Source organism: Bubalus bubalis, chromosome 16, assembly GCF_019923935.1.
Source record: "Bubalus bubalis isolate 160015118507 breed Murrah chromosome 16, NDDB_SH_1, whole genome shotgun sequence".
Classification (NCBI taxonomy): Eukaryota; Metazoa; Chordata; class Mammalia; order Artiodactyla; family Bovidae; genus Bubalus; species Bubalus bubalis.
The window spans coordinates 55,455,597-55,466,332 of NC_059172.1; the positions used below are offsets into that span (position 1 = coordinate 55,455,597).

General features: G+C 52.7%; 1 long non-coding RNA gene across 1 annotated transcript in view; it reads right to left on the reverse strand.

The window, feature by feature from the left end:
• LOC112579692 overlaps window positions 1-10,736 on the reverse strand; it is a 235,781-nt gene extending 225,045 nt beyond the window's left edge. The window contains exons 1-3 of the long non-coding RNA XR_006545371.2: window positions 8,144-10,736; window positions 6,800-6,963; window positions 2,872-3,408 (exon numbers count right to left, since the gene is read on the reverse strand). This is a non-coding gene — a long non-coding RNA (uncharacterized LOC112579692). The remainder of the gene's footprint in view (window positions 1-2,871; window positions 3,409-6,799; window positions 6,964-8,143) is intronic.

Below are 10,736 nucleotides of genomic sequence, written 5' to 3' on the forward strand. Positions count from 1 at the left end.
AAACTTACTCCTTTCTGAAATACTCTGTGTCTGGAAATTCTTTTCCAACCCAGGCTCAGACTGCCATGACATACAGTGGTTTTAGGGGCTCTGTTAAAGTAAAAATCAGACCTATGTCCCTCCTCTGTTCAATGGCTCCTATCTCAGAGTAAAAGTTCAGTTCAGTTCAGTTCGTGTCCGATTCTTTGCAACACTATGGACTGCAGCACATCAGGCTTCCCTGTCCATCACCAATTCCGGGAGCTTACTCAAACTCATGTCCATCAAGTCGGGGATGCCATCCAACCATCTCATCCTCTGTAGTCCCCTTCTCCTGCCTTCAGTCTTTCCCAGCATCAGGCTCTTTTCCAATGAGTCAGTTCTTTGCATCAGGTGGCCAACGTATTGGAGTTTCAGCTTCAGCATCAGTCCTCCCAATGAATATTCGGGACTGATTTCCTTTAGGATGGACTGGTTGGATCTCCTTGCAGTCCAAGGGACTCTCAAGAGTCTTTTTCAACATCACAGTTCAAAATCATCAATTCTTTGGCGCTCAGCTTTCTTTATAGTCCAACTCTCACATCCATACACGACTACTAGAAATCTTCTTTCCAGTAAAAGTTAAAGTCACTGAAATGCTCTTAGGATCCAACAAGGGTGTTCCCTTATCTCTTTGACTTTGTCTTCCACTCTCTAGCTTGTCCTCTTTCACTCCAACTGCACTGATCTTCATTCTCTTCCTCAAAGGTGGCCTATCTCAGGAACTATGCATTACTGTTCCCTCTGTTTTGAATACTCTCTGCCCAGACATCCAGATGGCTCACTCCCTTAGCTCCTTTGGGTTATCCAGTCACTTTATCATTGGGACCATCTCTGATATCATCTGACACACTGTATCATCCTCCCTGCTTTATTTGCCTCTATCACTCCGACTGCCATCCAATACTATATATTTTACTTATTTCCTTATTTGCTTGTCTTCTACTTCTATTAGAATGTAAGCTCCTTAAAGGCAAGGACTTTGCCTGTTTTGTTCACTGCTGTATCCCCACTTCCAAGAAGATTACCCAGCATGTCCAGTAGCTATTCCTAAAATGCAATGGAATGAGGGTCCTAAGGTAAACAGAGTAGGCGGTCCCTGGAGAAAGAGACCTAGGCATTGCTTTCTTGACAGAAGAGAAGCCATTTTTGGCCGAAGCTGTTTTGTCATCTAAGCCTGGCCTCAGTGGCAGATCTTGAACAGGTCTCAGTGATCAATGACCTTAAGTGAAGGGAAAGAATGCAGAAATAAAGGAAAACCAGTCAAGAAACAATTGCTCAGTTAAGTCATAGTAAACAATAGTTTAATAAAAAGAGTCCTAGTTCTTCCTCAAGGGATATACATAAGAATCTGATGTCAATCTTTTCGTTCAGCTGGATCTAAGGTCCTCACCAAGGTGGGGAATGATAACTATCTGCTGAGACCCTAGACAGGTCTGAATCTAGGGAACGATGCTGACCTTTTCCAACACTCTGAAGTCAGTCAACTAAAGCTCTCTGTTAAAAAGCAGAGACATCACTTTGCCGACAAATTCCGTCTAGTCAAAGCTATGGTTTTTCCAGTAGTCATGTATGGATGTGAGAGTTAGACTATAAAGAAAGCTGAGCACCGAAGAATTGATGCTTTTGAACTGTGGTGTTGGAGAAGGCTCTTGAGTCCCTTGGACTGCAAGGAGATCCAACCAGTCAATCCTAAAGGAAATCAGTCCTGACTATCCATTGGAAGGAGTGATGCTGAAGCTGGAACTCCAATACTCTGTCCACCTGATGCGAAGAACTGACTCATTGGAAAAGAGCCTGATGCTGGGAAAGACTGAAGGCAGGAGGAGAAGGGGACAACAGAGGATGAGATGGTTGGTTGGCATCACGGACTCAATGGACATGAGTTTGAACAAGATCCAGGAGCTGGTGAATGACAGGGAAGCCTGGTGTGCTGCAGTCCATGGGGTCGAAAAGAGTCAGTGACTGAGGGACTGAACCAAACTGAAGGCTCTTTGTTAACCTTTGATCCAATTCTATGTGGAATTCTGCTTAAGCCCCTTCATGAATATGCATACACTGCTCAATCCCTCATGAATATGCATATGCCCTTAGCTTAAAACTTCCCCAATTTTGCTGTTCAGGGAGACACTGCTTGGGGAAAGATCCCATCTACTCTCCTTACTTGCTGCAAGCAATAAATTCTTCCTTCTCCCGATCTTTTGACTTGGTTGTGTCTTTTGGCTTGAGACCCACCAAAAGGGGAACCCGGTTTGAGGGTAACAATAGGAAACAAAAGAGCTGAGATCTGGAAGATATTTGTCTTGCACAAGAGGGACACAGCTCTCACCACTCCTGGAGCAGAGGTAAGAATGAATTCAGCTATGTTTGTAGGCAGAACTTTAAGGATTTCCCTCCTGATTGCCTCTAGTTCCTCAGGGAAACAGAAGACAAGGAGGGACTTGGGAGAGTGGTAATGGACAAATGCCAGCTGTAGAGAATAAGAGAAGCAGCTAAGGACACTTGAAAGGACTGATGGTCCAGGTGAAATTGAAAACCTTGGACTTGCCTTGGCACCAATCTACCTGGCCATGTGGTTTTCTTCACGGTGGAGGAAAGGGAGGAAAGTTATATACAAAGAATGGAAGTGACAAAAAATCAAGTTTCCTTTGGCTTTTTCTTGAAAGACAGAAAGAGAATCTCTTCTACTGACCCAGTGCCACCGTTTACCCACTTCAGAAAACACCACCAGTCACTCGTCTCATGTTAGTAAAATAAGCAGAGAGTGTCTTAAAGAGTAGAGAAGAAGGGAAGAGGCAGAAGAACTGGCCCTCTCCCAATCGGGTGGGAAGGAACTGGAACATTAAGCCTTACCTAAAAGCTGAAAGCTGATATGTATGCCCTGGGGTTCAACGCTGAGCCTTCTCCCCGTGACCCTTCCTCTTTCCCAATACCTTCCAGCTGTCCCGTCGTGTCATATTCAGGTCCACTTCAGGTGCTCCAACCACCCGCTCCAAGTTCGTGTGCCTTTTCTCCACGTGGTTCTCTGTATATGTCGGTCACCTGGGAGATCCTGGTCGGGCGGGGCTCTGGTGACGTCACAATAGGAACAAGCCAATCGCCGTGACGCGTCTCGGTGACGCGAGACGCGAGGTGTGGCTTTGCCGGCCCCCGGCGCAATGAGGCGGCGGCCCGCTGGGTGGCGCCGATTTCCCGGGGAGGTCCTTTCTGGGCCCCCGGCGGAGGTGGGGTAGAGGCGGACAAGAGCCGAGGCCAGGGAGCCCTCTGCGTCAGCGGCTGTTTACTGCGCCGCTCCAGTACCAGCCGGGACTCATCCGTAGCTCCATGCTTGTGCCCGGCTCGACTCATCCATCCTCGGAGAATAGGCAGGTACGTGCCACCTGTCGGAAACTGGGGAAGTGGGGATACGGAGGGCAGTGCCGCTCGAGGCTCTGAAAGTGAGGTGTCAACGACCGCCTGGGCAAAATGGGTACTAGGAATGTAGGGCAAGTGCCAGCTGCGCTGAGGATCTCCAGCTGTGGGTGCCAGTTGTGTGTGTAAGCCGACAGCTCAGGGTGCCAGGGAGAGCCATCTGTGTGCTGATCAGCGTGTTCTAAGGAAACGCTGCTTGGGCAGAACCGTATCTCCGAGTCCTGTGTGGGATGTGGCGGAGAGTGATGCCTGGACCCTGACAAACCCCTCCCCACGTGTGCGTGGCAGCTTTCTTACTCCCTCCTCTCAAAGCTCCTGGGGGCTTGTCTCTGGTCAGCTTGCCAAAGGGGGTGGGGGGGGGCGGGGGAGGGTAGTAGTTAAGTGGAAGAGGGGTAGATTTTCCACCAATCCCAAACCAGAAACAGGCATCTTTGAAATTCTCACCAATCCCAAACCAGAATTAGGCACGCGATGCTCCAAGGCAAGTAACTTATACTCAACAGCCTAAGGAAGTCCTGGCCAACCCATTCTGGCTGTCCTCTAAGGAGGAGCATCTACTTCCTGACCTGGCCGCTCTTAGAATGGGACTGAGCTGGAAATCCTGCCCATGTTCATCTCCCCAGGCACAGGCAGGAAAAGGTCCCCAGAGTCCGACATGTACAGTGGAGGAAAGGAGAGCTGGTTGGGCTGGGGTTGGAGCAGCCACCATTCCTTTGATGCTGTAGATGATGCCAGACTGGAGTCGGAATGAGGACTGGAATGAGGGCTGGGGACGAGGGCGTCCTCTGAAGTGCATCATCAGGACCTGAGCTGAGTCAGTAGTCTCTGCTGAGACAGGGTGGAGGCACCATCCCGGGTACTCCCAGTCCCCAGGGAGAGCCATCGAGAAACAGGAGAAACAGACTGGGAGCTGACAAGAGCACCAAGGTCCGAGAGATTAAGAATCCTGCACCTTCCTCCTGTGACCCTGCCCAGCCAGCCTGGCTCTGTAGGCTCGGGATCCTGAACACTCCTCCAGGTAGAGTGGAACCACTCCAGAGCAGCCAGGCTTGCTCCTGGTAGCCTGGGGGAAGCTACACTTGCTATACTTTTCTAGGTAGAGAAGGAAAGAGCCCAAGTGAGCCTGGCCCTCCTCTGACAGGTGGACTGCACATCTGGGAATTGGGCAAGCCTCATTTGCCTTGCCAGTTATGGGACACAGATCAGCTCGGAAAACCATGGCAGTTTTCTGACATGAGAACAGGGCACTCCCACGGGCTGGCCTGGAGGAATCTTTTCTCCCTAGCAAGGTTCACCTGACAAATGCTACCACTAATTATAAGTGGAAGTATTCGATATAGTAGTAGTGATCATTTATTGAACTCTTACTGTGTGCCAGGAAATTAACAAGCATTATTTAATCCTCACCTCCATGAGGTATATCATTATTATTACTCCTGTTTTAAGACTAAATAAGGTTTGGACCGCTTAAATGACTGCTTAAATGTCTCCGAGGCAATAAAAAGGAAAGACTTGGAATACAAGCCCAAGCCTAGAAGTCCATTATAAAAGAGTTTGAACTGGAAACCTGAGAGAGGTCCCTTCTGCCTCTCCCTGCTTCTGTGTCCTTGAGCAAGCTGCTGTCTGCCTCCAGGTCTCTTCCATCTCAAAGCTAAAGGAGGTGGACTGGGGCTTCTTCTTCTTCTCTAGTTCTGTGACTGACACCTCCTTCTCCGTATTTTTGCCTAATTCCACCCCCATCCCTCTACCCTCTTTCCAGTTCTGCTTCCCCTTGAATCCCCCTTCTGTTCCATTTCAAAATGCTCCCTGCAAACAGTCTCCTAGGATCTCCTTGCCTGGCACCCACCTTGAGAGGGAGGGCCTGCGCTGCCCCTTTAATTCTCCCTGGGCTCAGAATGCCAGCGAGTGGAGCTAGCCATCTCCATGAGGTCAGATAAGATACTATATATATCGAGTCAGTAACCTGAGCCCCGGATTACCCAGCCCAAGTCAGACTCCTGCTTCTGGCCTTGCCACTGCACTCCCTGCCCTGCCGGGGAAGGAGAAGCCCCCAGATCCTGCCCAGTGTCCCCGGACACAGGTCAGTAACTGTCCCTTTGGTATCCAAACTTCACAGGGCCGTTGTCCAGAGGGCCCTGGACTGTCTGTTTGAGGGATCCCTGTCTGTTTGGGGGAGCATGTGAGAGGCCACCCCACCAGGCCTGGGAGGTGCTATGGGCAAGACCCAAGGGCAGGACCAAGGTCTGGGAGGCCAGGAGGAGGAAACTGAAGCCCTGGAGGAGAGGGAAGGAGCCTGGGGTTCTCCCCTGGGGTGGGGTTCCAGGAGAGTGCCTGGGACAGTCGTGGATAGAAAATAGAATTTAAGAATTCCAATATTGCCTGGGGGCCCCATATCTTTGCCTTTTCTTGGAGGTATAGAGATGCCCACCCCCTCCCAACCCAAATGAAGGAGAACTCTGAAGAGACACTGCCTTAAGCCCACCCACCTCTTCTCCTCCAGGTGGAATTCTGGTTTTAATCTCCAATCTCTTACCTCTTTTGCCCTGTCCCAGTCCCCTTGAGTAACTGAGAGGGACCCAATCCCTTTGATGACCCCTGGCCAAGGCATATCAGGCACTAAACTGGTGGGTCAGAGGGTGCCAGCCCGAGAGGTAGAGCCGCTAGCGACAGGCAGAGGCTCCTGAGCATCTGAGAGCAGTAAACAGAACTCCTGAACTGTGAGAGCACAAATATCCCCCACCCCAACCTCCCCCTCCGCCTACATCTTCCACTCCTGCCAGGACATCCCTCGACCTAGGGGATGACGCTTGTGTCTAGGCAATGTCCCAGCAGCTGGGCTTGTGGGTGGGAAAGTGTAGATGGAGACAGGGCCCCTCTGTCAGCCCACTTTACCCTTCAAGGTCAGCCGTCTCAGTGCCTCATTCCGATGTTGTTAGCAAGCAGCTTTGGGAAGCTCTGAGGTCACCCCTGTGACAGTTCCCAAGCACCTGTGGGACTGGCTGGGATTCCCTACTCACCTGCCTCGGACACAGATAGGAGGAAAGGAACTGAACCCCGCTGAGGTATATGTCTGAAGCCCAGCTAGGGGCTTTCTATCCAGGCAGTGGCAAGGCCACAGAAGCTGGCGTGCCTTCACCCCCGACAGGAGAGCGGATCTGGGCAGAGGGGAGCCGTGAAGGCTACTGGGATATTGGGCATCACCCATCCCATACCCTGGGGGCCAAGAGTGCCTGGCATTCCTGGGGAGCAAGTCCCTCCCCTGGCTGGGCAGGTTAGGGAGCCCTTCACGTGAGCAGCAGGAAATGACAGTGGCTGACGTAATGGGCTGGTGGCCCCAGGAAGATAGGGTTCATTTTAAGCCCTGACTCACCTAGTCTGGGTACCCTGGGGAGTGGGCCAAGCTGCCGCAAGGGAGGAGGCGGGGGACATGCAGGAGCTTGGCATCACGGGTGAAATGGAGGCCTCCTGGACCATCTCTCGGCAGATCAGCATTGTTCCGGGGCTCAGGTTGCGCCTGGCTTCGCTTTCGTTTGCCTGCAGTGGAAACTCGAAGGGCAGCTCCTTTGGGAGTCTGTACCCGCCACGCTGTTTTGCCTAGATGGTGGACGCCCTAGAGGTGGGCACCTGGACCCCCTCACCCCATGCTGCAGGACCCCCACCCCGTGCCAGCTCAGGAAAAGGCCAGGGAAGAGAGAAGGGGGCGATGGGTTGGCTTCAAGGTAGGCATTAGCAGACAGAGCCCAGGTAGGTCCCAGTCCTAGTGTGACCCCGGGGGATCCACACCACCTCTCCAAACCCTAGTGTCCTCATCTGCACACGGGCATAATAATAGCACCTGTTGCTTAGGGCAGTCATGAGGATTAAGTGAGTGATTAATATGCAGTGTCCCAGAAGTCTTAGTGCTGATTTAAGCTTTAATAACTTCAGGAATATGAATGCTAAATGCTTCACTTGACTGTTTCACTATTTAAATATCTTGGCAATTTGAATGAAAGTATTTTGAATTTCAATTTAACGTTTAAAAAAATTAAACCTTCAAATGACATCTGTAAGCCAGGGGCATTGGGAAGGCTGTCTCAGTGTTGGACTTTGGGCTGCTGAAAAATGACAAGCTGCCTAAGAAGTACCCAGTGGGATGCCTGGTCCAGGGGTGCTCTGTACCTGCTGGGGGGGAGATGGCCAACTGGTTACCTCGTCCTTTCAGGAGGAGAAGTGCCTCCACACCTCCCAAGAAGGAAAACTGAGTAAAGCAAGAGGGAAGCAAGGGAAGCCTGGCAGAAAAGGGAAGAGCCAAGGGCCCTGGTGAGCCTGCACGGACAAGGAGGCTGGCAGGAAGGCTGCCCCACTGTCCGAGGTGGCGGGCACCTGGGGAGGTGCTGCCTGGAACCGCATGCCTGTACTTGCCCGCTCTGGGTAAACAGTGAAAGGAGTCGGGCAGCAGGGGCCCCACGCTGGGCAGGGAGGGGCACGGGGGATCACAGCCAATCGGCTGGCCTCCCACTGCCCCATGAAAGGGCCATTCAGTTCAGGCCGTTCCTTTGGCAACGACGAGGAGACTCGCAGCCATGTGAGTGCCCGTCCTGTCCCTGTCTTGTGCAGCAGAGCTATAGCCAGGGCCCCAGCCTGCTCTCCCGGCCAGGGTGCCTCCTACAGCCTCCAGGGACAAGCCAACGCCAGGTAACTCAAGGGACACCAACCCAAGCCGTCTGCTCACCTGCAAGGTGCTGGCACTGTCCTCAAGAGCGAAACTAGGGGTTGGGGGAGGAGACAGGCATGCTCCAGGCCTCAGCCGCAGTGGGGACCCTCTCCCCAGACAGAGGAACTCTGTGCCAGATGCCAGCACTGACAAGACAGCTTCCAGGGGGCTGTTAGTGGTAGGGAGGCCTGTCAGTTGTCTGGCAGATTGAAGCAGACAGGAGAGCAGTGTTTAGGAGCCCTCCCATGAGTGGTGCGGCTCCACTCCCGACCCCGATCCTGCCCAGGGCGACCTGTGGGCCATCCCAGGGCCATCTGTCCCTGTCCGCTGTACCTGTCTGGCCCTAGCACTTCTGTGTCAGCAGGGCCAGGAGAGGTCGCAAGCTTGGGGCGCTGCCTGCAGAATACCAATTCCCCCAAGCTTGAGTGTGGGGGGAGGGGTAGAGAGACCCGTGGGGAGGAGGCAGGAGTTCAGGCCCTTGTGGGGGTGGGGGGCATATCTGATTGGCTGCTCAGTGTCCCAGAGCCCAGCTCCTGGGACCTGGAGTCTCTGTGACTTTGAATTATTGATGGAGCTCTCCAAAGTGAAATAGAGCAGGACTGGTCCCACGCCCCACCACCCCGAGCCTCTGCCCGTCTCCACCCCTGGCCTCCTCAGCCTTCATCCTCTTCCTCCCCTGGACCCCAGGAAGCTAAGCAGATGGGAGGGAAGCTTGTGGTTCCCCCAGCCCTGCACCAGGCCCTCCTCCTGTTCTCTTTTCCTAGAAAGGGGTGAAAGTTGTGCTGGCTGTGGGAACACGGCTGGCTGAGGGAGCCCCCAGCCAGGCCAGGCGGGAATAACGGTGGATGGTCATTTATAGGCCAGGCCTTTCTGACATCGCCCTGGACTGAAAATGGCCGGAGGTCTCTGGCAGAGCCTGGAAGTTCTGGCCTGGGGCCTATATGAAAAGTGCCACCTGCTCACCTCCCACCTCTGCAACCTATCCCATACCTTACATGGACTGAGTATCTAGAGCTCTCTGCCAGGCACTCAGCACTTGGGGCTTGGCACCAGGTCCCCTCTGCCCTAATGAGCTGGGCTACGGCCTAGGGCAGGCTGTAGGCTGCCTAAGCCACTGACTGCCAAACAGCTAGATTCTGCCCACGACCCACTCATCTCACTAGGAGCTGCAGGGGGAACCCCGATGCCCGGGGCTGCGGTCAGAGGCCGGCCCGGCCAGGAGACAGTCAGCCCCGACATTATTATAGGCCTACAAAGGGAGGAGCTGGGCTGCCTGGCAGGGCTGGGAGAGGGGATAATAACCACTGTCTTTGTTGAGAGCTTTCACATGTTATTATCTCATTTATTCCTCGCAACAACCCTGTGAGGTAGGAATCATAATGATGATTACTATACTGATTTTGCAGCTGAGGAAATTGGGGCTCAGAGAGATTCAATGACTAGGGCAGAAACACCCAGCTAGTCAGCCACAGGGCAAGACTCCTCTGAGAGTCCTGGATGGCTCTGCAGCCCCACCACCCCAGGAGCCCCCAAGAGCCCCTATTGACTCTCAAGGAAAATGAGAGATCTTACCTACTCCTCCTTTGCCCTCCAGCTCCATTAGAGATAAAGCCTGCAGGTTTACGTGATGGAGGGACTCTGGCTCGCCACGTGAGCCTAAATTTGATGGGGGTGGTGAGTTGAGGTAAAGTGGGAAGGGCACTGGGCTGGAAATCTGAGAGACATGGACACGAGTCCTCACTCTGCTAGCATGTGGCCCTGGGCGAGTCAGTGGCACTTTTCCACTTGTACAACAGAGAACATAAGATGGATGACCCTTCATCGAGTGGACACTCTCATATGCCCTGGGGGGTGGGGGTGGTGGATGTCCTAAACCAGTCTTAATTGGCTAGAGCATGCACTTGGACACAGCTGACTCCAAGTTCCTGAAAAACAGCTTGGGCAAACCTCTTACTGTTTAGTCTGAGTAACAGTTGGAGGATGTTGCTACAAGTCCTTTGTAGCAACAATTAAAGCGAGCTTGACGGTGCGGGTGGGTGACAGGTGCAGTGTATCTAACTGATGATCACCCTTTTTTCAGCAGAGGGGAAGTCTGGGCTAGATTCCCAAATCTGATGTCCCCATGGTGAGACCTGGCTCTAGCTGTTTCACATCGGTCACTTTGGTGTCCTCTATGTAAAGCGTGGTCGTGCCTGTCCACTCCCTAGGCCCACGGGAAGGTTCAATTGGATGATGTATGTGGAAATGTCCCCTTTCACTTGTGGTAAAATATATATGATGTGAAACTTTAAAAAAAAAAAAAAAAAGTCGACCCATTCGGGCTTTGAAAACTTCTCAATTCAGAGGTTCTGTGTTCCTTCAGCAGATCCACCCCAGCTGCAAGGACTGCGGGTGGAGAGAAGAGCGCTGCCTGCAGTGCAGGATCTTAGCCTCTAGGGGGCCCCCTTTGCACAAGTCATTATCACCATCGGTTTGCTGTGGGTACTAATAGGGAAGCCCTGGGAGGCCACAGGGCCCTAACTCCACTTAAAACTGAAGGCTTAGGTCAATGCAGAGGGTGCACTCTACCACATGAGGATCCCCCACCGCAGCAGGTGGACATGTCCAGGGA